The 27,540-nt window shown below is 40.6% G+C and overlaps 1 pseudogene; it reads right to left on the minus strand.

Moving 5' to 3' along the window:
- LOC102190041 lies at positions 3,790–7,109 on the minus strand (annotated as a pseudogene).

Raw genomic sequence — 27,540 nt, forward strand, 5'->3', positions numbered from 1 at the left:
TCAGTATTTTTTGATTGCTTTTCTTATGTAAGCGATATTGTCGAAGTCATGACAGGAGTCTAATCAAGGCTCTTTTAGGCATTATTTTTGTTCCTGTTCTAGAACAGGACTAATAGAGACAGGCAAAATAATAATTCCTAATTAAGTTAATTATGCTTAGTCAGTTAATCACAAGGAGCATAAATTTTTCTTCACACTGCATGAGCCTAGAAGCTGCTTATTGGAAACAACGTATTTCTCATTTGAAATTAAGAAACTTGAAGGCAAAAAACATTTGAGGTTTTGTCTGGACACATTTTGCTCTGATGTGATTTTAATAGAACAAGTCTGTCAAGAATAAGGCCATAGAACTCTGTCTGTTAATGCAACAGTTTCTAACAGTGAAGAGGATCAGTTGGATATATTTCATTATCCTTACAAATTAGAAGGAGCTGTTTGGGCCTGCATGGAAATGCTGATGGCAGTAGGAGCCATCCATGAGGCTGACCTATTGAACTTCATAGTTCACAGACATTAGGAAACTTACTCTGCCAGCAGTCCTGGCATCTTTATGCCAGATTTTCAAATTGGCACACTTGATTACAGAGAGATAAATCACGCTTTCTTTAAAACTTGATATTTATCCTTTTTGTATTCTGTTTCCACAGTACAGATGGGAGGGCAAGCTACATCACTGAATAATGTAGCAATGTTAAAGATGAATGTTTGTAGCAGCTTTCAAGAGGGTGAAAATACAGTAAAATTATATAAATAACACCCTTCTAGTGGATGGCATACTGGAAGTGCCCCCAAATGACAGCTGCTATTATTTTGAGATGTTTTGAATATTTAAATGGCACACTACATAATATATTTGTTATTTTTATAAAACAAGCAATTTAACATTTGGTTGCCAGTCGCAAACAATTCAGATATAATCAATCTCAAAAACGCAGAAAGGGGGAAATTATAGGGAATTGACTTGACTACTGCCTTCTCCTTAGGTCTGTGTGATTGAGGAATACAAGTTTCTTTTGTTTGTTTGCTTCTTTTCTTCATTTCATTCAGTTCAGTTCAGTTCAGTCGCTCAGTCGTGTCTGACTTTTTATGACTCCATGAATTGCAGCACGCCAGGCCTCCCTATCCATCACCAACTCCCAGAGTTCACTCAAACTCATGTCAATCGAATCGGTGATGCCATCCAGCCATCTCATCCTCTGTCATCCCCTTCTCCTCCTGCCCCCAATCCCTCCCAGCATCAAAGTCTTTTCCAATGAGTCAACTCTTCACATGAGGTGGCCAAAGTACTGGAGTTTCAGCTTTAGCATCAGTCCTTCCAATGAACACCCAGGACTGATCTCCTTTAGGATGGACTGGTTGGATCTCCTTGCAGTTCAAGGGACTCTCAAGAGTCTTCTCCAACACCACAGTTCAAAAGCATCAGTTCTTCGGTGCTCAGCTTTCTTCACAGTCCAACTCTCACATCCATACATGACCACTGGAAAAACCATAGCCTTGACTAGACGGACCTTTGTTGGCAAAGTAATGTCTCTGGTTTTGAATATGCTATCTAGGTTGGTCATAATTTTCCTTCCAAGGAGTAAGCGTCTTTCAATTTCATGGCTGCAATCCCCATCTGAAGTGATTTTGGAGCCCCCCAAAACCAAGTCTGACACTTTCCACTGTTTCCCCATCTATTTCCCATGAAGTGATGGGACCAGATGCCATGATCTTTGTTTTCAGAATGTTGAGCTTTAAGACAACTTTTTCACTTTCCTCTTTCACTTTCATCAAGAGGCTTTTTAGTTCCTCTTCACTTTCTGCCATAAGGGTGGTGTCATCTGCATATCTGAGGTTATTTGTTTCATTAGCTATAACCATATTAAGGAATTTTGTTTTTGGTGAGTCTCTACCTCATTAAAGTCTAATTCTCCATAAAATGAGATCAATTTGGAAAGAAAAGTGTATGAACAGATGTATTATTTCCTGACTGAACTTAAAAGCTATTTTTCTGTATAATAAAGTTTGTGAATAAATGCAATATTTATTGAATATAAAGCATGTTTATCTGTACCTCTGGCAATATATTTAACACCAACTCAGCTATATGCTGCTGAAATTTTATTAAGCAAAAAGAAAGTGAAAAAAGCGTGTCCAATTCTTTGCAACCTCATAGACTGTAGCCTACTGGGTTCCACAGTCCATGGGATTTTCCAGACAAGAATACTGGAGAGGATTGCCATTTCATTCTCCAGGAAATCTTCCTGACCCAGGGACTGAAGCCGGGTCTCCCGCATTATAGGCAGACAGTTTACCATCTGAGCCACCAGGGAAGTCCCAAAGGAAAATATAAATTTGGGCTGGAAGACACATTTTGATCTTTTTTTCCAGGATTCTTTAGACTCTTGTGGAGTTAACTGGGCAGGGCATATTTTCCATAAGACAAATGTGTTGGCTCAATTGTGGCTCAGATTAAGGTATCATTATCTTCCTTCAGGCCACTATGTTAGACATTTCCAAAAGGAATATGTATTCCATGTGTGACTAATTCATTTCTAATTAGGATTATTAAATTACTAACATTTCAAAGAGAGTTTAGTAAGTGCTTGAGCTGGCATTTTAAAGTTCATTATTGTTTGATTTTAAGTTAACAGATTCTACTAAAAAGCATATTGCTACTGATTTAATTTAAGTTGATACTAGTAATACTCAGATTCACCTAACTCATTTCTCACTTGTGTGACCTTGAGCATTTTGTTTAACCACTTAAGCCTTGTATTGTTCAACAGCAAACTGGTAAAAATAATAGTATTCCTAGAATGGCAATTTTGAGTAGTAAATAAAATTAAATAATATAACATGCTTTACATAGTTTCAAATTATGTACTCACCATGATATGTGGTGATGGGGGAAAAGTATCTTTACCTTTGTGCATTTAAAACATTTTTCAAGCCATTCTTTGATATAAAGCTTACAATATTGTGAAAATAAGAAAGAGAAGCAAAGACAAAAAGGAGCATTATAGAAACATGGCCACTGGTTCTCTTCAAGCAACTCTGTGATCTTTATTACCAGGCTAAAGGATAAGACCCTGATGCTGGGAAAGATTGAGGGCAGGAGAGGAAGGGGGTAACAGAGGATGAGATGGTTAATAGCATCACTGACACAATGGACCTGAGTTTAAGCAAACTCTGGGAGATAGTAAAGGAGAGGGAATCCTGGCATGCTGCAGTCCATGGGGTTGCAAGGAGTTGGACACGACTTAGTGACTGAATCACAACAAATGGATAAGAGGCAGGGGAGGTGGAGATAAAGTTCTGTCATGCACCCGCTCATGTTTGAAGTGAGTTCCTTCTTTTTTTTTTTAATTTTTATTTTTACTTTGTTTTACTTTAGAAGTGAGTTCCTTCCGTACATTATTATTTTTTTTCCCAGAGAATTTGTCCCAAAATTGCTGAAGTAAAAATCAATAAAACATTCTGCTTTCCTTTACAACCCTCTAATGGAAAAAGCCAAAACACTCCATAGGGAAAAAATGGTTTTGTACATGGGAAGAAACAATATAAGTTCAAAATTTACAGATAAGGGTTAGCTCTATCACTCACCTCTAAAAAGTTTATACGAATATCCAGTCAACACCAACAGGGTTATCTCCTTTGAAATGTTATCTATTCGGATTTCCAAGTAGCCCACAGGGCTGTATACTGTCTTGGAATGTCCTCAGAAGGCTCTGTCATTGATCAGGTAACAGAGTAAAAACCCCAGAGTCCTTTCTTTCAAATGGAAGAGGGAGAGACAGATAGAAGAAATTATTCAAACTTCATCTTCTCTCCTTGTGGCCTGTGGTCGCCTCCTCCTCCTCTGCCTCCTTGGAAGCCTCCTTAGACTCTAAAGCCTCCCTGGCCTCTGTCACCAACTCTGCCTCTGCCACTTCTGCCACCACCTCTGCCTCCTCCTCAGCCACGAAACCCGTCTTCACCCTTAGGTTTGGCCCAGTCCAAAGTGACTTTGCTTCTATCAATTTCACCATCTTCTATGGTCTCCTTGGCAGCTTTGGCCATCTTCATCGCTGTTGAAGTCTACAAAACCAAACCCTTTGAAGGATCCAGTCTCCTGGTCAGTGACTATCCTTGCTCAGATAGAGCCATCAAATGACTAACGTCTCTTCTGTGGTATCCTCAGAGAGATCTTTGACAAACAGTTTTGGGTGGGTGGCTTCATACATTCAGTGATCCCCTGGGTCCTTGCAACTCCAGTCTTATGGCTCTGCCCTCAATTTCCCTTTTATTACATGAATTTAAAGCTTCTTTAATATCTTCAAATGAAGCAAATTCTATAAATGCATACCCTTTAGATTTGCTATTTTGGTTCTGCAGCATCTTGATATGAGTTGCCCTCTCAAATACTTCCTGAAGAGTTTCTTCCATTGCACTATAGAAGAGGTTGCTTAAAACCAGGGTTTTTGATTCACCACTCCAAATGTGATTCTTTCCATCTCTATGGTCTTGACTTTGACCTTTCTCTCTGGTGTAGGACAGAGAAAATGGATCGCCCATCTATCTCTGTTCCCTGCTTTTCCTCCAAGGTTTTTTTCTTCATCAGCTTCTGTCTTAAATTCAATACAAGCAATCCCTTTACTCTTCCCATCCTTGCTGACTAATCTGATCTCCACAGCATCTTCAAACACTTCTTTTAAATCATCCTGAGTAACTTTGCAAGGCAGATTTTTATCCAAAAGTGTTCTTGCATCTCGATCTTTCTTACTGTCTTTCCCCTTTGGTTTTCCTAGTTTAATTTTGTCGCCAAAGACTTTTAAACTAGTGAGTTCCAAGGTTTCTTACAGGTCTTCAGCAGATTTAAAATCCACATAGCCAAATTTCCTAGACACACCAATTCTGACATCGACAACAGCAAGATCATTTTTAGCAAAAATGTCACTGATACCCGTTTTCAATTCAAGAGAAGATTTATTGAAGTTCAGGTTTCCAACAAAGAGATTGAAAGACGTAGCTGGTTTTGTGCCTTCTACTTTTTGTTTCTTGGCTTCAGAAGCTGCTTTTTTTTTTGGTCATTTCCTTCTTTCCTTTTCCAGGTGCTTCTTTGACAGGCTCTTCTTCCTCTTCCTCCTCCTCTTCTTCCTCTCCATCTTCCTCCTCATCATCATTGTCATCCTCTTCCTCCTCCTCTTCCTCATCCTCTTCATTTTCATCTTCCGCAGTGCTCTTGGCCTTCACAGGAACAGCTTTTGCTGGAGCTTTCTTTTCTTTGGCTGATACAATCTCCATAGGTTCTTCTTCAGAGTCACCTTCATCCTCCTCCTCATCCTCATCATCTGTGGCAGGAGCAGCACCAAAAGCAGCTGCTTTCCTCGGTGCTGGCTCATCCTCTTCTTCATCATCCTTGTTTTCCTCTTCACTGTCATCTTCATCTTCCTCATCACTGTCTTCTCTTTTGGCATTCTTGCCATTCTTTGCTCCTTTGGCTGGAACGGCCTCTCCCTTCTTACCAGCAGTTGCTTTGCCTGGGGTGGCTCCCTTTTTGCCAGGCATTACTACTGATTTGGCAGGTGTAACTGTCTTCTTGGCTGGTGTAGCCTCTGCCTACTTTGCCAGGGGTGACGACTGCTTTCTCTGCCAGTGAGGCAACTGCAAACTTTTTGTTGGGGAAGCCATCATCTTCTTTGCTGGAGTTGTGGTAGCCTTCTTGCCTTTTTTCTGAGGGGTGACAACCTCTTCTCCACTGCTCTCATCCTCTTCATCTTCTGGCATTTTGTCATCTTCACTATCTTCTTCGGAGAGGAGGCATTTTCCTGGAGTCACCTTGATTTTTACCGTCCGTTGCAAGCTTAAAGCTCAAAATTCAGAAAACTAAGATCATGGCATCTGGTCCTATCACTTCATGGCAGATAGATGGAGAAACAGTGAAAACAGTGGCTGATTTTATTTTTCTGGGCTCCAAAATCACTGCAGATGGTGATTGCAGCCATGAAATTAAAAGACACTTGCTCCTTGAAAGGAAACTTATGACCAACCTAGACATCATATTAAAAAGCAGAGATATTACTTTGCCAACAAAGGTCCATCTAATCAAGGCTATGGTTTTTCCAGTAGTCATGTATGGATGTGAGAGTTGGACTATAAAGAAAGCTGAGCACCGAAGAACTGATGCTTTTGAACTGTGGTGTTGGAGAAGATTCTTGAGAGTCCCTTGAACTGCAAGGAGATCCAACCAGTCCATTCTAAAGGAGATCGATCCTGAGTGTTCATTGGAAGGACTGATGTTGAAGCTGAAACTCCAATACTTTGGCCACCTGATTCAAAGACCTGACTCATTTGAAAAGACCCTCATGCTGGGAAAGATTGAGGGTAGGAGGAGAAGGGGATGACAGAGGATGAGATAGTTGGATGGCATCACTGACACAATGGACGTGGGTTTGGGTGGACTCTGGGAGTTAGTGATGGACAGGGAGGTCTGGCGTGCTGTGGTTCATGGGGTCGCAAAACGTCAGACACGACTGAGTGACTGAACTGAACTGAACTGTACTGAGAGCTTTACCATGATGGCGGCTTATGATGGCGGAGTGTGTGGCAAGTGAATGGTGCAGATGAGCCCAGGGGACCCTAAGCACCATCGATGGCAGCCACTGTTACCTGAGTGCTTACGCTTGACTGCCAGCTTGCACTTCAGACTGAAGCGAAAGGCAGCCTGCCCAGTAATCACCTCTGGAAAGGTGACAATGGCCCTTCTGTACATTCTTTAATCATTGAAAACAAAAGCGGAAAGAAATGGTAAAAATAGATCACAATCCAGACTCTAGCTATTATATTAAAAAAAAAATGCTATCACTGGCTCACAAATGAGAACTTCCATTAGTAAATCATCCTACTTTTTGCTTTTTCAAGGATTAATTTTGCAATTTTAACTTAGGCTGCCTCATTTTCTTTCTCCAACATTTCTGGGTAGAATTAAACCTTCAAGGTCCAGTGAAAGTGGCTGAAATTTCATTATCTTTTATGTCTCATCAAATTATTTACCTTGCCAGGCATTTGCCACCCACTTTTCTTCTGGAATTTCAATTCAAATTTACCTTAAAGAACAAGTGTGTTGCCCTCACTGATGAGAAACCCATGTTTGCAGTAAACAGAAGAGAAAAACATGAAAAACTCATTAGAAAAATAGAATTTGTTTTTGTAATGCCATTTAGGGTGTGATAGATTTGACAGAGAGGTGCGATGAGAATGTACAAGCATGTAAATCCAATTTGTAGACGGAGTAATCATCTCCCCAAAGATTCTTCCTCTCATCTGCTGAATTATGGCACCACACTTGTCTTGCCTCTGGTGTGAAAAGTGAAAGTGAAAGTCGCTCAGTTGTGTCCAACTCTCTGAGACCCCATAGACTGTATAGTCCATGGAATTCTCCAGGCCAGAATATTGGAGTGGGTAGCCTTTCCCTTCTCCAAGGGATCTTCCCAACCCAGGGATCGAACCCAGGTCTCTTGCTTTGCAGGCATGAAATTCACTTGCAAATGTTTCAAGTACTTACATTGGTTTTAAGGTAGTCTACTTCTTTTGAGGATGGTAATTTCTTCTATTATTTTACATTTATTTTCAGTCTCTCAGCCAAAAGTGAACTGAGGATGTTGTCCTGGGATATGATGAATAGACATAAAAGAAGTATGTGGTCCATATTCTCATGTTTCTTTCCTTACTCTGTTCATTCCTATCACCACTACCAAGTGCCTAAAGCACACCTCAGGAAACAGTTCACAAATCGCTAAATTGGGGCTCTTTAGGGCAGCAGTGCCTAGGAGGTTTAAAAATCATTAGTGTGATTTCCCACAACACTTTAATATTAAACCTTCTATCAGTTGTGTCTGACTCAGACCGCATGGACTAAAGCCCATCAGGCTCCTCTGTCCATGGGATTCTCCAGGCAAGAGTACTGGAGTGCATTGTCATTCCCTTCTCCAGGGGATCTTCCCGACCCAGGGATTGAGCCCTAGTCTTCTGCATTGCAGGCGGACTCTATCATCCAAGCCACTAGGGAAGCACCCTATACTTTAATACTATATGGTATTTAATATGGATATTGAATAATTTTGTACTATTTTATAAGACTGCTGCTGCTGCTAAGTCACTTCAGTCGTGTCTGACTCTCTGTGACCCCATAGATGGCAGCCCACCAGGCTCCTCCATTCCTGGGATTCTCCAGGCAAGAATACTAGAGTGGGCTACCATTTCCTTCTCTAATGCACGCATGTATGCTAAGTTGCTTCAGTCATGTCCAACTCTGTGTGACCCTATGGACAGCAGCCCACCAGACTGCTCCGTCCACAGGATTCTCCAGGCAAGAATACTGGAGTGGGTTGCCATGTCCTTCTCCAACTTTATAAGATTGTTTTATGCTAAACATAATGCAGGAAACTCAGGACACAAAATTAGAGTAATTATAATTTCAGGCAAATTCACTCAATTATAATGTAGTTCAGACAATTTCTCCTAAGTAGGTAATGAAGGGTAGTTTGAAGTTGTCAAGGAGGATATATCGTGTGAAGAAGATGGTCTCTGGGTTCAAAGAGACCTGGGACAAATGCGTGTTTCTCCAATACCAACCTTGTTAAATTATCCTATGTGAAGTTCAGCTGGCAATGCTGTAAAATGTCGATAATGATAATGACATTTATACACAGGATTCAGTAGGACAGGGCTATCAATCACCTTTCCTTGGAGAGAACCGCAAAATCCACAGAATTACCTTCTTGGTCTTATCTGTGGTCTCCAGAGCAGTGGCAAACACATCATCAGTGGTGATATGGCCAAATGAACATTACCTCCAGAGCTAACTCACTCCCACAGGAGCCCTAAGAAGGGTATTCATATTACAATCTAGATTCTACTTGTTACTGGGGAAAGGGAATATGAGAAAAAAGGCAACATAAACACATGTGTAGATCATTGCCTTATTCAAATATACCATTGAAAACAATAGTACAGTTATAAAAATGAATGTGCCACAAATCAAAAAGCACAGGAGAAGAGAGCATGTGAAAAAGAACAGTACATTTTTCGAGGTTGAGAATACAGACTAGAGAACCGACATGTGAACACGGGAGTGTGGGGTGGGCATGTTGGGGGAGGAGAAGGGTTGGCTGCACTGGGAGATTAGATTTGATAAATACACTGATGTAAAATAGCTAGCCAGTGACAACTGTGGTGTAGCACACAGAGCTCAGCTCAGTGCTCTGTGATGACTTAGAGGGGTGGGATGGTGGGTGGTGAGAGGGAGAGGATATATGTATGCATAGAGCTGATCGACTTCATTATACAGCAAAAACTAACACAACCTTGTAAAGCAATTATACTCCAAGCATTTTTCTTTTAAATAAATAAAATAGAAAGTAAAAATTTGGGAAGCAGATGTATTAGCAGTAACAGGCTTCACAGAACTGAGAAGGCTGGAATCCACGGCCAGAAAAAGGCAATATAATTTAGCAGCAAGATAATTTACAGAGAAGAGCTCTTAAGGGCTAAGGAATTAGAAACTCCATAAACCTCAGGATTGGTAAAGGATGGGGCAAAAACTAGGATGCTTGTTACACATTTCCTTAAGAAATGCATAGATTTCTTAGATGAAGTTTTTTTCTTTTTTCACCTGTTTTAAGACAACTATCATGTCTCTCATAAAGGTGGGAAGTTTCTTCTCTGCATAAATAGAACTAGAGAGAAAAAGGACACAATAAAGGATAGGGACTAACCTTTCTTATTAAAAACAGAAATTACATTGAAGTGTATATACTTTCGATCTCTTTTACTATTTCTTTTCCTAAGGACCCTGAAATATATTTTCCTTTGGAAAAATCAAATGCCTAAAGAAAATATCTATATGGATTAATTTTTTGACAGAAATCCAGCAAAACATTTGGGTCCTTACTCAGTTTCCTTCGGTTAAGTCCATCAATTGACAAGCTCTTTCTCCAGAACACAGAGATGATAATTTGTATCTTAGTACCTAAAGAAAAAAGAGAAAGATTTGAAAAAGAGAGAGAGCTAATTTGTGGAAAAGAAAGCATGGAAGAAATGATAATATTCTCTGGGAGAAAAAAGAAAATCTTGCACTGATAATACAACCACTAGATGCTCTTTCTTTTTAAGAGAAAAAGTTATTAAATATCACTCCTGTTATTCATACAAATGTAAAAAAATATATAAACATGAGGAAATCTTTCAGAAAGAACAGGTAGAACTGGCCAGAAAAGAAAATGTAGAAAAAAAGGCAAGAAAATTAGGAGATCATTCCAGGAGGACCCAACATCCAAATAATAAGAATTCCAGAAGGAAAACAAAGAGGATTTTTCTGAGGAGGACCTCGTCTAGGACCACTATACCCATCTTCACATTTGAGCAGACCCTGCCATGCAGAGAGTGACACGTGGCTTCCTGAAACACTTCAATTCCATTATCAGACCACAAGACAGCACTGGTGTTTCACTTTAATCTTCTAACAGGTGTCAAGAACAAACCCCAGTATAAGGGAGCTGACTTCTAATCCCATCAGCATGGATCAATGGGGTTTCATAGAGTGGGACCAGACCCATCTTCTATAGATCTCATTGCCTCTATCAATGAGTTAACAAGAACCCCAGAACTTAACTCTTCCCTTTGCTCCCAAATCCAGGGTCTCCTGCTATTATATGCCTTGAAGTCATAACGATTTATAAATATATTTATATTCTATTCCATAGTCCATACTATTGACTATACTATAGAAAGTGAAAATCACTCAGTCGTGTCTGACTCTTTTTGATCCCTTGGACTGTAGCTCACCAGGTTCCTCTGTCCATGGGCTTCTCCAGGCAAGAACACTGGAATGGGTTGTCATTCTGACCCAAGCATACAACCTGTGTCCAGTGGATGGGATTTGATACTCTTTCTGTCAGAGAACACATAATTCCATTACCCCCTGCTATTTAGTCACGTTTTAGAATTAGCAAAAGCCCTTTTCAGCTTTTTTCCATCTGACTGCAGGGAGAAGAATTAAATAGAGTGTAATTATTCAAATCAGAAAGTATCAAGTTCATCTTGTAATCATAAAGAAACAAAGTATGACCGTGTTGATTACTGCCCTTGATTAAGATTGCTGACAGAGAGGTGTCCCTCCTGAGGGCTGGTTGAGCTCATGATAATGGCATAGTGCCACCTGTTGGATGCCAGTTCCGGCTGAAGATGTCATCTATTCAGAAGCTCCAACAAGTTGCCGAACTGTATTGAAAATTTGCCTCCTTGAATCATTCGTGTTTTCAAAACTACTCAAAGGTTTGCTGTGCTGTGCTTAGTCACTCAGTCTTGTTTGATCCTTTTGTAGCCTGCCAGGCTCCTCTGTCCATGGGGATTCTCCAGGCAAAAATACTGGAGTGAGTGGCCATGCCCTCCTTCAGGGGATCTTCCTAACCCAGGGATCAAACCCAGGTCTCACACATTGCAGGTGGATCCTTTACCATCTGACCCACCAGGGAAGCCCAAGAATGCTGGAGTTGGTAGCCTATCCCATCTCCAGGGGATCTTCCCAACCCAGGAATCAAACCGAGGCCTCCTGCTTTGCAGGTAGATTCTTTACCAGCTGAGTTACTAGGGAAGCCTCACTCAAAGGCTTGCTGCTGCTGCTGCTGCTGCTGCTAAGTTGCTTCAGTCGTGTCCGACTCTGTGCGACCCCACAGATGGCAGCCCACCAGGTTCCCCCATTCCTGGGATTCTCCAGGCATGAACACTGGAGTGGGTTGCCATTTCCTTCTCCACTGCATGAAAGTAGAAAGTGAAAGTGAAATCGCTCAGTCGTGTCCAACTCCTAGAAACTCCATAGACTGCAGCCCACCAGGATTCTCCGTCCATGGGATTCTCCAGGCAAGAGTACTGGAGTGGGTTGCCATTGCCTTCTCCACACTCAAAGGCTTAACTTTGTCCAAATTAACAAGGAGATTCAATCTGAGACAAGAAATTCAGTATATCAGAATGATTTATATGAATGTGGTTTTGAAAGCTAGAAGGAACTTTGGAGATGATCTGAATGAAACTACTCAGCCACCTTGCAGATGACAAAACTGAAGTTCAGATACCTATGACTTTCAAAGGTATTATTATTATCATTATGGACACGGGATAATAATAATGTTATCATTATGGATGACTTGAATCAGTTCAATTCAGTTCAGTTGCTCAGTAGTGTCTGACTCTTTGCAACCCTATGAACTACAGCATGACAAGCCTCCCTGTGCATCACCAACTACCAGAGTTTACCCAAACTCATGTCCACTGAGTCAGTGATGCCACCCTACCTTCTCATCCTCTGATGTCCCCTGCTCCTCCTGCCCTCAGTCTTTCCCAGCATCAGGGTTTTTTCAAATGAGTCAGCTCTTCATATCAGGTGACCCAAGTATTGGAGTTTCAGCTTCAACATCAGCCCTTCCAATGAACACAGCAGGACTGATCTCCTTTAGGATGGACTGGTTGGATCTCCTTGCAGTCCAAGGGACTGTCAAGAGTCTTCTCCAACACCACAGTTTAAAAGCATCAATTCTTCTGCACTCAGCTTTCTTATAGTCCAACTCACATCCATACATGACTGCTGGAAAAACCACAGCCTTGACTAGATGGACCTTTGTTAACAAAATAATATCTCTGCTTTTTAATATGTTGTCTAGGTTGGTCATAACTTTCTTTCCAAGAAGTAAGTGTCTTTTAATTTCATGGCTGCAATCACCATCTGCAGTGATTTTGGAGCCCAGAAAAAAAAAAGTCAGCCACTGTTTCACTGTTTCCCCATCTATTTGCCATGAAGTGATGGGACTGGATACTATGATCTTCATTTTCTGAATGTTGAGTTTTAAGCCAACTTTTTCACTCTCCTCTTTCACTTTCATCAAGAGGCTCTTCAATTCCTCTTCACTTTCTGCCATAAGGGTGGTGTCAGCTGCATATCTGAGGTTATTGAGATTTCTCCCGGCCATCTTGATTCCAGCCTGTGGTTCATCCAGCCCAGCGTTTCTCATGATGTACTCCACAGAGAAGTTAAATAAGCAGGGTGACAATATACAGCCTTGATGTACTCCTTTCCCTATTTGGAACCAGTCTGTTGTTCCATGTCGAGTTCTAATTGTTGCTTCCTGACCTGCATACAGATTTCTCAAGAGGCAGGTCAGGTGGTCTGGTATGCCCATCTCTTTCAGAATTTTCCACAGTTTATTGTGATTCACACAGTCAAAGGCTTTGGCATAGTCAATAAAGCAGAAATAAATATTTTTCTGGAACTCTCTTGCTTTTTCGATGATCCAGCAAATGTTGACAATTTGATCTCTGGTTCCTCTGCCTTTTCTAAAACCAGCTTGAACATCTGGAGGTTCATGGTTCATCTATTGCTGAAGCCTGCTTGAAGAATTTTGAGCATTACTTTGCTAACATGTGAGTTGAGTACAATTGTGCGGTAGGTTGATCATTCTTTGGCATTGCCTTTCTTTGGTATAGGAATGAAAACTGACCTTTTCCAGTCCTGTGGCCACTGCTGAGTTTCCAAATTTGCTGACATATTGAGTGCAGCACTTTCACAGTATCATCGTTTAGGATTTGAAGTAGCTCAGCTAGATATGCAGATGACACCAACCTTATGGCAGAAAGTGAGAGGCTAAAAAGCCTCTTGATGAAAGTGAAAGAGGAGAGTGAAAAAGTTGGCTTAAAGCTCAACATTCAGAGAACTAAGATCATGACATCTGATCCCATCACTTCATGGGAAATAGACAGAGAAACAGTGGAAACAGTGTTAGACTTTATTCTTTTGGGCTCCAAAATCACTGCAGATGGTGACTGCAGCCATGAAATTAAAAGATGCTTACTCCTCGGAAGGAAAGTTATGACCAACCTAGACAGCATATTCAAAAGCAGAGATATTACTTTGTCAACAAAGGTTTGTCTAGTCAAGGTTATGTTTTCTTCCAGTGGTCATGTATGGATGTGAGAGTTGGATTGTGAAGAAAGCTGAGCACCGAAGAACTGATGCTTCTGAACTGTGGTGTTGGAGAAGACTCTTGAGAGTCCCTTGGACTACAAGGAGATCCACCCAGTCCATCCTAAAGGAGATCAGTCCTGGGTGTTTATTGGAAGGACTGACGTTGAAGCTGAAACTCCAATATTTTGGACACCTCATGCAAAGAGTTGACTCATTGGAAAAGACCCTGAAGCTGGGAGGGATTGGGGGTAGGATAAGGAGGGGACAACAGAGGATGAGATGGCTGGATGGCATCACCGACTCGATGGACATGAGTTTGAGTGAACTCCGGGAGTTGGTGATGGACAGGGAGGCCTGGCGTGCTGTGATTCATGGGGTTGCAAAGAGTTGGACATGTCTGAGTGACTGAACTAACTAGAATTCCATCACCTCCACTACCTTTGTTCATAGTGATGCTTCCAAAGTCCCACTTGACTTCACATTCCAGAATGTCCGGCTCTAGTTGAGTGATCACACCACTGTGATTATCAGGGTTATGAAGATCTTTTTTGTACAGTTCTGTGTATTCTCTCCACCTCTTCTTAATATCTTCTGCTTCTGTTAGGTCCATACCATTTCTGCTTTATGACTACACCAAAGACTTTGGCAGTGTGGATCATAACAAACTGTGGAAAATTCTTCAAGACATGGCAATACCAGACCACCTGACCTCCCTTTGAGAAATCTGTATGTAGGTCAGGAAGCAACAATTGTAACTGGACTGGAACAATGGACTGGTTCCAAACTGGGAAAGGAGTACGTCAAGGCTGTATATTGTCACCCTGCTTATTTAACTTATATACAGAGTACATCATGAGAAACACTGGGCTGGATGAAGCACAAGCTGGAATCAAGATTGCTGGGAGAAATATCAGTAACAGATATGCAGATGACACCACCCTTCTGGCAGAAAGCAATCTTTGAGACTAAAGAGCCTCTTGAAAGTGAAAGAGGGGAGTGAAAAAGTTGGCTTAAATCTCAACATTCAAAAAACGAAGTTCATGGCATCTGGTCCTATCACTTCAAGGCAAATAGATGGGGAAACAATGGAAACAGTGAGAGACTTTATTTTCTTGAGCTCAAAAATCACTGCAGATGATGACTGCAGCCATGAAATTAAAAGATGCTTGCTCTTTGGAAGAAAAGCCATGACAAACTTAACATATTAAAAGGCAGAGACATTACTTTGCCATCAAAGGTCCATACAGTCAAAGTTGTGGTTTTTCCAGTAGTCATGTATAGATGTGAGAGTTGGACTATAAAGAAAGCTAAGCGCCACATAATTGATGCCTTTGTACCATTGTGTTGGGGAAAACTCTTGAGAGTCCTTGGACTGCAAGGAGATGAAGCCAATCAAAACTAAAGAAATCAGTCCTTAATTTTCATTGGAAGGACTGATGCTGGAGCTGAAGCTCCAATACTTTGGCCATCCAATATGAAGAACTGACTCATTGGAAAAGACTGTGATGCTGGGAAATGTTGAAGGGAGGATGAAAAGGGGATGGCAGAGGATGAGATGGCTGGATGGCATCACCAACTGAATGGACATGAGTTTGAGCAAGCTCTGGAAGTTGGTGATGGATAGGGAAGCCTGGCGTGCTGCAGTCCATGGGATTGCAAAGAGTCAGACATGACTGAGTGACTGAACTGAGTTATACAAATCTGTGTATTCCACAATTGATTTTTTAATTCCTGCCACATGTTAGGCACCTGCCAATGATGTTAGAAGCTACCAATATATAAATAAAATGCCCAAGAAACTACATAGGGAAAGGTCAATACAGTAAGCTGACCACAGGAAATCTTTTGACATTTTGAGATTATGGAAAAATCACTCCCAATCCTGAGTAAGAATTTTCTCCTGGTTTTTGTTTTTTGTGTATCTGGGTTGTGTATCTGTATTATGTATATGTATTGAATGGCCAAGTCTAGACCTCCAGGCCATATTTGAGATACAAAAACTTTTAAGGAAATGTTTCATTTCTCATTTATTTTGCTTCACATTTGCTTAACTCTAGTTATTGTTTATTCTACTATATCAGTAATTTATAAAGGCTGCTTCCTCTTGGTAAATCTGGATATAGGTAATCATACTAATATGTATGAATACACTTTCTTCTTTGTAATGGTCTTTCAAGAGTCAGTGTGGTGCAGTAAGTTATGGTACTCATTTTTTAAATTGGAATATAATTGCTTTACAATGTTGTGTTAGTTTCCACTGTACAATAAAATGAATAGGCTAGATTCATACATATACCCCTCCTTCTTGAGCTCCCTAACACCTCCCTATCTCACTCATCACAGAGGACAAAGCGGAGCTCCCTGTGCTGGGCAGCAGGTTCCCACTAGCTATTTCACATGTGGTAGTGTATATATGTGAAATTCACCAACTAGAGGCTTCACAAATACTTTGTAGTGTCAATTCTGAATATTTGTCCAACACTAGATGTGGTCTTAATCAATCTTTTGGTTGAAGTCTCTTATTAAAATAAAATAATTTTTAGAAATTAGAATTATAATGTCACCTAATTTGTCAACCACTTCACTACATACATTGTAGGCAGAAAGGAGAACTTGTTTAAAAAGATGGAATCAAAATCAAGGACTAAGGTAAATAATCATACCTAAATACAAACAAGACCAGTTTTGAAACACCATGAAATACTGAAATATTAATTTTCTAGGTAGACTTTTTTTTGTTTTTATTGCAAAGTCAATTTAAGATTCTAACAGACTGCCTCTTGACAGGTAGTGGAAATTAGTATTTGAACATAATACTTAAATCTCAAGTGACAAGCGTCAGTGAAAAGGACAATCATAAGTTTTGTGGGATTTTTATTTTTATGAAGCAGACTGTTTAAAATGTCCTCTATAGTGTTGATAATATTGAAGCGGTCCTCTGAGGGGGGAAAAATTTGTTTAAATTAAATAAAAAGGATTCTTCAACATAAGAGGCACTGGAGAATAGTAGTTAAAAGAACAAATTTTAAAAGAAACTTCCTAGATTTGAGACTGAGCTCTTATAACTTCTAACTATCCAAAAGCATACCTCAGTTTCTCAATCAGTAAAAATCTTAATAGTAATTGCATTCACGATGTTCTTGTGAAGATTGAATAATGAGTTAACATATGGAAATCACTTATACCAATGGGTAACATATAGCAATCACCACTGAACAACAAACTATTAATAGAATGAATAAAAATACCCAACAGAATAATTTAATTCTACTCATCCTCAAAATTTTGCAGCTATATGAACTTAAGTAACAGGAAATGTTTCTATAATAAATATTATTTAAAGAAAACAGTCAAGAGAGTAAGCCAAAACAATAATGCATTCCAAAGGATATCAGATATTAGTATGACACTCAAGACTTAAAGGGGGCTTCCCAGGTGGCTCACTGGTAAAGAATCTGCTGCCAATGCGGGAGATGCAGGAGACACAGGTCTGATCCCTGGGTCAGGAAGGTCCCCTGGAGGAGGAAATGGCTACCTACTCCAGTATTCTGGAGAAGCCTGGCAGGCTACAGTCTACGGGGTCACAAAGAGTAGGACATGACTGAGAGACTGAGCAGGCATGCATGTAAGACTTAAAGAAGGAAGAGGTAGTGGTGCATCTCTCACCATTATTTAATTAAGGAGGGACCTTATACAAACTGTATGGATCATAGTGTTTGGAAGCAGACACTGAAAACTTAACTGACTCCCCAGTTGTGGTGTCTTGACTAGAACAGATAAACCAGATCCTGACAGTCAGCTATTGATCTAGGAACTCAGTCAAGGGAAAAGGGATGACAATCCTATTGATAAGGAGGATCAGAAGCAGTCCATTCATGTGATATAAACAATGGTACATATTTATGGCTTTTCCCAGGTTTTCTGTCCTCTATCATAATATAATATCAATGGATCTGAATCATAAGAGCTCATAGACTTGTCATAATAGATGAGAAAGAAGAGACAGATAAGTTGGTAAAACATGGGTGACCTATGATATATTCAGGAGTTTACCATATCAGTAAGTTCAAAGTTCAAAATTTATTGACTGTTATTCCTCCCACCATTAAGAGATATGGCACAAGGAGGGCTTCTTCAGGAGCTGGAGGCAGCATATTCCACATCTCCAAATACTGCTCCAATCCATTTGCCAAAAAAATCAGGTGACTCTAAGCTCAGATTGTCTCTGAGTAGGTCCAGGCTACTGTGCAAGATGTCCTTCTGAATGGTCAATGAAGTAAGCCTTATGGTATTAGGTGTAACTAGTGTAATGAGGAAAATGCCACTTGGAATTTATGGCAAGTTCCAATAGGATCATCACTGTGTAGCAACGTAGATTCCTTAGTTCTCAAGGAAGAGAGGTTGCAAGGCATAGAGCTTCTGTATTAGTCATCAGTCATGTCTGACTCTTTGCGACCCTTTAGACTGTAGCCCACTAGGCTCCTCTGTCCATGGGTTTTCCAGGCAAGGATACTGGAGTGGGTTCCCGTTTCCTTCTCCAGGGAATATTCCCAAGCCAGGAATCGAACCCATGTCCCTTGTGTCTCCTGCACTGCAGATGGATTCTTTACCTGCTGAGCTATCAGGGAAGCCCACAAGGTATTATTAAAAAATAAGCTCTCATGTGATACTGGGCTCTGGTAGAGTTTGAACTCTACCATAGAATGGAAAATCACTGTGAGTTCAGAGGTGTTCATGTCCAATCCTTTAATCATAAGGTATGGGACGTCCAGCAGCAGTTTGTTTCAGGATAGACATGGTATGTCTGAGATTGGACACAAGCACTGGATTAAATTATACAAACAGGTGGCTCAGATCCCCCTGTCATTTAATAGCCTCTCCCTCAATTCACCGAGAAGGCAGCAAAGACCTTTGAGAGGTGGAAAAAGGATGGCTGGATCATCTCAGTTGCTTCTACCAAGATAATCTGTAAATGTCCTACTAATGGTTTTTTTTTCTTCCAGTTTTATTGAGATATAACTGATAGCACTGTGTAAGTTCAAGGTACACAGCATAATGATTTGACTTCACAATAATTCATCATCTCCTCTAGATACAAAATAAAAGAAAAAAAATATTTTTTCCTTGTGATAAGAACTCTTAGGATTTGTTCTCTTAACACATTTCATGTATCGCATAGAGCACTGTTAATTTATTGCACAACATATCCCCAGAACTTCTTTATCATATAACTAAAAATTTGTACTTTTAAACCAATTGCATCCAATTCCCTCTACCCCACCTCTAGTAACATAAATCTGATCTCTTTTTCTTTGAGTTTGCTTATTTATTTATTTGTTTTTAAAGTATAATTGACCTGCAACACTATGTTAGTTCCTGATATACAACGTAATGATCTTATATTTCTATAGATTTTAAAATATTCACCATGATAGCTCTAGTTATCATCTGTCACCAAACAAAAATATTGCATTATTATTGAATATTTTCCCAACACTGTACATTTCATTCCTGTGACTCATTTATTTTGTAACTGGAAATTTGTACCTCTTAATCTTTCTCCTCGGAGAAGGCAATGGCACCCCACTCCAGTACTTTTGCCTGGAAAATCCCATAGATGGAGGAGCCTGGTAGGCTGCAGTCCATGGGGTCGCTAAGAATTGGACACGACTGAGCGACTTCCCTTTCACTTTTCACTTTCATGCATTGGAGAAGGAAATGGCAACGCACTCCAGTGTTCTTGCCTGGAGAATCCCGGGGGCAGGGGAGCCTGATGGGCTTCCGTCTATGGGGTCGCACAGAGTCGGACACGACTGAAGCGACAGCAACAGCAGCAGCAGCAGCAATCTTTCTCCTAATTTTCCCATTCCCCCACCATTCCCCTCCTCTCTGGCAACCACTTGCTTGGTCTCTGTGTCTATGAGGAGCCCCGTTCATCTTTAAGCTATGACTATTGCCTAGTAACTTCAACTTAAAGATCATCACACAGGGAAAAGAGTCACTATACTCAAGAAATAATTCACACTTACTGTCAGAAGAGGGTAGGACATTTATTTCACAAAGAAGCAGTCAAGAATACGACTAATGCCCAGATGATGCATCGTGCTATCTTTTTGTTCTCTTATACTCCATTTTAATAGAAAATAGACAAGTACAGCTTCCTGAGACAAGAACAGTGAATAGACTCAGATGTCATGAAACAACAGAGATGCCAGCAAAGAGTAAGGGAAGTGTAAAATGGGTGGTGAAAGAAGACGGTAATTATCACTGTGACTTTAAGATTAAATGCAATCTCAGGGCTACACTTGTCCCACTAAGACATGCCTTTTAAATTCTGCAGAATACAGCTCATCAGCACCCTAAAGAATCTATTCTCCAGTGCAATTACTTACTAAGAAAAGCAAATATAGTTGAGAGACGCAACTTTATCCTCTCCCTTGGCCTCAGTTTGGGACAACTCTTAGCTCTATAATTCCCTATAGACTCAGCCATGGTTCCATTTGTCACTGCAGTGTGAATCAGCTTCTGTCTCTACTCATTTTGGCCACACTTCCTTCCTTCCAGCTGTCTCCCAAGATCATTCCCCATTAAGTCATCTGCAAGTGATTTTTCCTTTAAAGTTAAGCTGCCCTTTCCCACATGCATAGAGTTAACCATCAGACTTCCAGTTCAGGAAGACTAGGCAGTGATGGTAATAAAGAACCTGCCTGCCAATGCAAGAGACGTAAGAGATGTGGGTTCGATCCCTGGATCGGAAAGATATCCTGGAGGAGGGCATGGCAACCCAGGAGTATTCTTGCCTGGAGAATCCCATGGACAGAGGAGCCTGGCAGGGTATAGTCCATAGGGTTGCACAGAGTCGAATGCGACTGAAGCAACTTAGCATGAAGGCACTGGGGAAATAGAAAGCAAGCTTATATAACAGAAACAAAACTGGCCTTACCCACCTGTGCAGCAACCAAGGACTTCATTCGTAAACATGATTGATAGGCATTGACTATCAGACTTTTGAGGGAGAGCAATAGTGCAAAAAGAAAGACCAAGATAAATGAACAGAGTAATTATTACTTGAGGAAAGAAAGCAAGAGAAGAGGTAGCTAAACTTCCTAATTGGTATTCTTGTTCTAACTGTGAACTGTGCTTTAATCAGTCTTTGCTGTGATTACCACTGGGACTGAGCAACGTTTTATATTCTTATAGGCCGTTCGTATATTCTCTTCAGTGACTCCCTTGCACGTATTGTTTGGTAATGTCTTGGCTGTGCTACACATGTTTTATTACCCCAGAGAAAAAGGATTTATGTGTTTGTTTTTCTTCTTCTTCTTCTTTTTTTTTTTTGTTTGCTTATTTAACTTTAGAGCTCCCTTGATTTTCCTCTCTCTCCTTCTGCTGAGTCTTGAACTAATGCTCTTTTTCTAAGGACAGTATTTTTCAGAAGTCTCTGCTCTTTATGTTACATATTGGAGTCATTTTTGACTGCTTTTGATGGGAAAGGAGGCTTCCTTGTTGGAGTTCCAATTAAAAGCAGCTGCCCAATGGACAGAGACCATAATATAGGACTGAATGTATTTCTGGTAAACACCCTCCCCTGGTTGTTCTATTTGAGGTTTTGTACATAATCAATTTATAAGCAATACCAGTGCATATGCTACGCATGCCCTAAGTTATTCTTCACTAGATACACTTGCGTCCATCAGTGGTGTTTAAAAAAGAGAGTGGGAGGCTGGAGGGAAGAAAGGAAGGGGAAAGAGAGAGAAAAATACATTTGTGTAGAGTTTTCAGGCTCTGGATTATTAGACAATTTAGAAGTAGTCATTTGGGTACAAAGAATGCTCAAAATAGTGGTGACTATTAGATATTGTATATCCAGTCCCAAACTAAGCAACAAAAGACAAATTTTGTGTCTCTAGAAATGACGGTTCCCTGCAACTCACCTAATCTTTGTATTTCATTCAACATTACTGGGGAAAGTCTTCACTTAATGAGATGATTAAGATGGCAGTCTCTGTAGCGCACTGGTCTGCATTTGAATCTCAGGTATGTCCTTTCAGGTAAATCACTTACCTTTCTTGTCTGTAAAAGGAAGACAACATTAGCATTTTCTGGGGTTGTTGCTGTTGTTTAATCACTAAGTTGTGTCTGACTCTTTGTGACTCCATAGATTGTAGCCCCCTAGGCTCCTTTGTCCAATTTCCCAGGGAAAAATACAAGAGTGGGTTATCATTTCTTTCTCCAGGGGATCTTTCCAGCCCAGAAACTGAACCTGGGTCTCCTTCTTGACAGGTGGATTCTTTATTGCTTTGTGGGATAGCTGTTGATTAAATTTATGAGAACAATGCTTCAGTTCAGTTCAGTCCCTCAGTCGTGTACAACGCTTTGAGACCCCATGTACTGGAGCATGCCAGACTTTCCTGTGCCTCAGTAACTCCCAGAGCTTGCTCAAACTCATGTCCATTGACTGGGTGATGCCATCCAACCATCTCATCCTCTGTCATCCCCTTCTCCTCCCACCTTCAATCTTTCTCAGCACTAGGATCTTTTCTAGTGAGTCAGTTCTTCGAATCAGGTGGCCCAAGTATTGAAGTTTCAGCTTCAGCATCAGTCCTTCCAGTAAATATTCAGGACTGATTTCCTTTAGGATTGACTGCTTGGATCTCCTTGCAGTCCAAGGGACTCTCAAGAGTCTTCTACAAACCACAGTGAAAAAGCATCAGTTCTTCAGCACTCAGCCTTCTTTATGGTCCAACTCTCACATCCATGCTTGACTACTGGAAAAAACCTTAGCTTTGACATGCATCATGTATGGGTATGAGAGTTGGACTTTGAATGTAATGTATATTGTATATCTATTATTATATATTATTAAATATCTATTATGATATTTGGTTTCTAAATCTCTGAAGGTGTCATATAGGAGAATGTAATCAAACTGGTAATTTTTATTTTAATTTCATAAGGAAAACACTGCCTTTGGGGACAGCCCTTTGATTTAAGCCTGACATTCTTTTTTGCAGTATTTTATGTCAGTTGAAGCTCTGATTTCCTTTTTATTTTCAGCTTTTCTGAAGCTTTTGTTTTGTGGTAGACCACCTGATCTGCCTCATGAGAAATCTGTATGCAGGTCAAGAAGCAGCAGTTAGAACTGGACATGGAATGACAGACTGGTTCCAAATCAGGAAAGGAGTACATCAAGGATGCATATTGTCACCCTGCTATTTAATTTACATGCAGAGTACACCATGAGAGATGCTGGGCTGGAGGAGGCACAAGCTGGAATCAAGATTGCTGGGAGAAATATCAATAACTTCAGATGTGATGTGCAGATGACACCACCCTTATGGCAGAAAGTGAGGAAGAACTAAAGAGCCTCTTGATGAAAGTGAAAGAGGAGAGCAAAAAAAGCTGGCTTAAAACTCAACATTCAGAAAACTAAGATCATGGCATCTGGTCCCATCACTTCATGGCAAATAGATGGGGAAACAAGGGAAACAATGACAGACTTTATTTTCTTGGGCTCCAAAATCACTGCAGATGGTGACTGCAGGCATGAAATTAAAAGACGCTTATTCCTTGGAAGAAAAGCTATGACCAACTTAGACAGCATAGTATGAAGCAGAGACATTACTTTGCCAACAAAGGTGCATCTAGTCAAGGCTATGGTTTTTCCAGTAGTCATATATGGATGTGAGAGTTGGGCTATAAAGAAAGCTGAGAGTCAAAAAATTGATGCTTTTTCACTGTGATGTTGGAGAAGACTCTTGACGGTCCCTTGAACTGCAAAGAGATTCAAATAGTCTATCCTAAAGGAAATCAGTCCTGAATATTCATTGGAAGAACTAATGCTGAAACTGAAACTCCAATACTTTGGCCACCCGATGCGAAGAACTGACTCACTAGAAAAGATCCTGTTTCTGGGAAAGATTGAAGGTGGGAGGAGAAGGGGACAACAGAGGATGAGACGGTTGGATGGCATCACCCACTCAACGGACATAAGTTTGAGCAAGTTCCAGGAGTTAGTGATGGAGAGGGAGGCCTGGCATGCTGCAGTCCATGGGGTTGCAGAGTTGGACACGACTGAGCGACTGAACTGAACTGAAGCTTTTGTTTAGGGCTTCTGGTTTTCTGTATACTATATTGGTTAGTTTGTTGCTGTTTTGCTCTCTCAAGTATGCTTTCTATTTGGATTTCATTTCATTTAGTTTTCTTTAGCTCTTCATATAATTTCAACACACTATAAAGTAGCTGCTTGGGACATCCATCTCCACTCCCTTTTTATGAGGTTTTTTCCAAGCAAAATTCAGGGGTGATAAACCAACTGTTCCAGACATCTACTTTCACAAACATTTGAAAATGATCAGAGGAAAAACAACTTTTGAAATATATCTGCCCTTATTCTCCTATATTTCTCTCCTTTCCACTTTTCAATAAGCTCTTCCTTTTAGCTTTTGGAAATAAAACCACCTGAACTGTTACTTACTGAATTCTTCTCCACATATCCCTGCCTTAAAGATCAGTTTGGCCACATTTCCCTTTCGTATTCATTATTCTGGCTGAATCTGAGAGTCAACTCACTGTTAGCTGATTAATGGAGGAGAAAACAAAACATGTTTGTTGACCTTTAGTGGGAGAAAGAGGCAAGGGATGAAAGAAATCTCTGAACACAAGTCAGGAACTTTTAATGATAAATATTTACACTGAAGAGAAAAAATAAGGAATAAAAAAAGGTAGCAATATCAATACAGGCTTAATTACATAGATAAAGCTTGGTTAAGAGTATCAGCTGAGGAATCTTTGCAGAGATAATAGGCTGAGCCTGAGGGTTAATGGAGTGGAAGAAATGGGACAAAAGGAAATAGCAGTCATTGTTTTCCTGGACAATTCTATTTTTATTCAATTTTTATATGAGATAATAGTATCTCTGCATGCCACCAAGCACCTCCTATTTTATTGCTGACCCTCTTGTTCTCTCTATCCAAGGAATTCTAGTCTTTGACACAGAACATCAAAGGTTGCCTGTGTTCAGTTCAGTTCAGTAGCTCAGTCTTGTCTGACTATGTGTGATCCTATGGACTGTAGCACACTAGACTTTCCTGTCCATCACCAGCTCCTGGATCTTGTTCAAACTCATGTCCATTGAGTAAGTGATGCCATCCAACCATCTCATCCTCTGTCATCCCCTTCTCCTCCTGCCTTCAATCTTTCCCAGCATCAGGGTCTTTTCAAATGAGTCAGTTCTTCACATCATATGGCCAAAGTATAGGAGTTTCAGCTTCAGCATCAGTCCTTCCAATGAATATTCAGGACTGATTTCCTTTTGGATTCACTGGTTTGATCTCCTTGAAGTCCAAGGGACCCTCAAGAGTCTTCTCCAGCAACACAGTTCAAAAGCATCAATTCTTTGTCGCATATCCTAATTCTTCAGTGCATATCCTGTGTTGCATATCCTAATGTTTAGGCTCCTTGTACATTGAAAAGCCAGTATAGAAGTGTCAGTATACTAGTTCATCGGTTATCACATCTAGCTAGCGTATTAGCTGAGGTGGACTGGCATTGTGATACCTTGGGCAAAGGATCTTCTTTCCTTCCTTCTGCCTTGATTTCTTTATTTTGGGTGGCCAAGCAGAGACTGCTGTAGCGCAGCAGTCAAGAATCTGCCTGCCAATATAGGAGACTCAGGTTCAATCCCTGGGTTGGGAAGATCCACTGGTGAAGGAAATAGCAACCCATTCCACTATTCTTGCCTGAGAAATCTTATGGGACAGAGGAGTCTGGCAGGCTAAATTCCACAGGTTCCCAAAGATTTAGTGACTAAACAACAACAGTAAGAATTATGTGTGGGTTTCAGTGGAAAACAAAGGCTTCATTTAAGCTTCTGTTTGAAAATGTCCACCAAAATTGTCCTTTAGACATTATCCAGCTAATTATATGCTTCTGATTTAAATTCTGTTTATGTTAGTTGAATATAAATTTCTCAGAAACCTGTTAGTGATACTGAACAGGAACATGCATGGTGTCTGGACACAAAAGCCTCTCTGTGTTCCCCATTTCTTGATTACAGGAAATAGGCTTCATTCAGCCTCCATGATTTCCTTGAGTTCCAACAGACAGTTTCAGTTCAGTTCAGTTCAGTCGCTCAGTCGTGTCCGACTCTTTGCGACCCCATGAATCGCAGCACACCAGGCCTCCCTGTCCATCACCATCTCCCGGAGTTCACTCAGACTCACTTCCATCGAGTCTGTGATGACATCCAGCCATCTCATTCTCGGTTGTCCCCTTCTCCTCCTGCCCCCAATCCCTCCCAGCATCAGAGTCTTTTCCAATGAGTCAACTCTTCACATGAGGTGGCCAAAGTACTGGAGTTTCAGCTTTAGCATCATTCCTTCCAAAGAAATCCCAGGGTTGATCTCCTTCAGAATGGACTGGTTGGATCTCCTTGCAGTCCAAGGGACTCTCAAGAGTCTTCTCCAACATCACAGTTCAAAACCATCAATTCTTCGGTGCTCAGCCTTCTTCACAGTCCAACTCTCACATCCATACATGACCACAGGAAAAACCATAGCCTTGACTAGACGGACCTTAGTCAGCAAAGTAATGTCTCTGCTTTTGAATATACCATCTAAGTTGGTCATAACTTTTCTTCCAAGGAATAAGCATCTTTTAATTTCATGGCTGTAGTCACCATCTGCAGTGATTTTGGAGCCCCAAAATATAAAGTCTGACACTGTTTCCACTGTTTCCCCATCTATTTCCCATGAAGTGATGGGACTGGATGCCATGATCTTCGTTTTCTGAATGTTCAGCTTTAAGTCAACTTTTTCGCTCTCCTCTTTCACTTTCATCAAGAGGATTTTTAGTTCCTCTTCACTTTCTGCCATAAGGGTGGTGTCATCTGCATATCTGAGGTTATTGGTATTTCTTCCTGCAATCTTGATTCCAGCTTGTGTTTCTTCCAGTCCAGCGTTGCTCATGATGTACTCTGCATAGAATTTAAACAAGCAGGGTGACAATATAAAGCCTTGACATACTCCTTTTCCTATTTGGAACCAGTCTGTTGTTCCATGTCCAGTTCTAACTGTTGCTTCCTAACCTGCATACAGATTTCTCAAGAGGCAGGTCAGGTGGTCTGGTATTCCCATCTCTTTCAGAATTTTCCACAGTTTATTGTGATCCACAGAGTCAAAGGCTTTGGCATAGTCAATAAAGCAGAAATAGATGTTTTTTCTGGAACTCTCTTGCTTTTTCCACGATCCAGAGGATGTTGGCAATTTGATCTCTGGTTCCTCTGCCTTTTTTAAAACCAGCTTGAACATCAGGGAGTTCATGGTTCACATATTGCTGAAGCCTGGCTTGGAGACTTTTGAGCATTCCTTTACTAGCATGTGAGATGAGTGCAATTGTGTGGTAGTTTGAGCATTCTTTGGCATTGCCTTTCTTAGGGATTGGAATGAAAACTGACCTTTTCCAGCCAGTCCTGTGGCCACTGCTGAGTTTTCCAAATTTGCTGGCATATTGAGTGCAGCACTTTCACAGCATCATCTTTCAGGATTTGAAACAGCTCAACTGGA

The sequence above is a fragment of the Capra hircus genome, chromosome 9, assembly GCF_001704415.2.
Source record: "Capra hircus breed San Clemente chromosome 9, ASM170441v1, whole genome shotgun sequence".
Taxonomy (NCBI): Eukaryota; Metazoa; Chordata; class Mammalia; order Artiodactyla; family Bovidae; genus Capra; species Capra hircus.